Source organism: Schistocerca americana, unplaced genomic scaffold (assembly GCF_021461395.2).
Source record: "Schistocerca americana isolate TAMUIC-IGC-003095 unplaced genomic scaffold, iqSchAmer2.1 HiC_scaffold_606, whole genome shotgun sequence".
Taxonomy (NCBI): Eukaryota; Metazoa; Arthropoda; class Insecta; order Orthoptera; family Acrididae; genus Schistocerca; species Schistocerca americana.
Genome location: NW_025726353.1, coordinates 10,001 through 12,500, shown reverse-complemented (window position 1 = coordinate 12,500; position 2,500 = coordinate 10,001).

Sequence of the window (2,500 nt, the reverse complement as noted above, 5' to 3'; positions counted from 1 at the left end):
TCACGCACTACTCTCTGCCTGTAACAGGCACACAGACAATATGTAAGCACCAGCATGGAACAACACCCAGTGCATCCTCTCTGCCACATTAGACAATCCACACTATCATAACCAGACCGGGAGGTCCACTCGGAAAACAGAATATCCCACCCTTCCGACAACCACCATTGCTCAGCTAAGCCACCAACACCCACACATGTCCCAGACAGGGGTGCACCCAACATCACAATACTGCCTCCTGTCACACCACACAAACAATGGCAGGAATGAAAGACACAGGTCTGCCACAAGCATGGAATCAGAGCGCCGCCTGTTATGAGCCAAAGGTGCACCCTGACGTGGCAAATCAGATGATGCCGCAGTCATTTACTTACGATAATCACAATCAACAAACCGGGCCCCCCCCCCCCCCAAGTGCCTTAACCTAACCCGTATTGTACCTTAACCTAACCCGTATTGTACCTTAACCTAACCCGTATTGTACCTTAACCTAACCCGTATTGTACCTTAACCTAACCCGTATTGTACCTTAACCTAACCCGTATTGTACCTTAACCTAACCCGTATTGTACCTTAACCTAACCCATATTGTACCTTAACCTAACCCATATTGTACCTTAACCTAACCCATATTGTACCTTAACCTAACCCATATTGTACCTTAACCTAACCCATATTGTACCTTAACCTAACCCATATTGTACCTTAACCTAACCCATATTGTACCTTAACCTAACCCATATTGTACCTTAACCTAACCCATATTGTACCTTAACCTAACCCATGTTGCGCCTTAACCTAACCCATGTTGCGCCTTAACCTAACCCATGTTGCGCCTTAACCTAACCCATGTTGCGCCTTAACCTAACCCATGTTGCGCCTTAACCTAACCCATGTTGCGCCTTAACCTAACCCATGTTGCGCCTTAACCTAACCCATGTTGCGCCTTAACCTAACCCATGTTGCGCCTTAACCTAACCCATGTTGCGCCTTAACCTAACCCATGTTGCGCCTTAACCTAACCCATGTTGCGCCTTAACCTAACCCATGTTGCGCCTTAACCTAACCTATGTTGCGCCTTAACCTAACCTATGTTGCGCCTTAACCTAACCTATGTTGCGCCTTAACCTAACCTATGTTGCGCCTTAACCTAACCTATGTTGCGCCTTAACCTAACCTATGTTGCGCCTTAACCTAACCTATGTTGCGCCTTAACCTAACCTATGTTGCGCCGTAACCTAACCTATGTTGCGCCGTAACCTAACCTATGTTGCGCCGTAACCTAACCTATGTTGCGCCTTAACCTAACCTATGTTGCGCCTTAACCTAACCTATGTTGCGCCTTAACCTAACCTATGTTGCGCCGTAACCTAACCTATGTTGCGCCTTAACCTAACCTATGTTGCGCCTTAACCTAACCTATGTTGCGCCTTAACCTAACCTATGTTGCGCCTTAACCTAACCTATGTTGCGCCTTAACCTAACCTATGTTGCGCCTTAACCTAACCTATGTTGCGCCTTAACCTAACCTATGTTGCGCCTTAACCTAACCTATGTTGCGCCGTAACCTAACCTATGTTGCGCCTTAACCTAACCTATGTTGCGCCTTAACCTAACCTATGTTGCGCCGTAACCTAACCTATGTTGCGCCTTAACCTAACCTATGTTGCGCCTTAACCTAACCTATGTTGCGCCTTAACCTAACCTATGTTGCGCCTTAACCTAACCTATGTTGCGCCTTAACCTAACCTATGTTGCGCCTTAACCTAACCTATGTTGCGCCTTAACCCAACACACGTTGGGCCTTAACCCAACACACGTTGGGCCTTAACCCAACACACGTTGGGCCTTAACCCAACACACGTTGGGCCTTAACCCAACACACGTTGGGCCTTAACCCAACACACGTTGGGCCTTAACCCAACACACGTTGGGCCTTAACCCAACACACGTTGGGCCTTAACCCAACACACGTTGGGCCTTAACCCAACACACGTTGGGCCTTAACCCAACACACGTTGGGCCTTAACCCAACACACGTTGGGCCTTAACCCAACACACGTTGGGCCTTAACCCAACACACGTTGGGCCTTAACCCAACACACGTTGGGCCTTAACCCAACACACGTTGGGCCTTAACCCAACACACGTTGGGCCTTAACCCAACACACGTTGGGCCTTAACCCAACACACGTTGGGCCTTAACCCAACACACGTTGGGCCTTAACCCAACACACGTTGGGCCTTAACCCAACACACGTTGGGCCTTAACCCAACACACGTTGGGCCTTAACCCAACACACGTTGGGCCTTAACCCAACACACGTTGGGCCTTAACCCAACACACGTTGGGCCTTAACCCAACACACGTTGGGCCTTAACCTGCTCTGTAATTGTCATACGACGCGTTAAATTAGTGTAGTGTTGCCTAACTGCAACCCCCGCAATATAGTTTGCTACTCGCACTGCCCGGTCCCCAGAGTATCGCTTCATGTTAAAC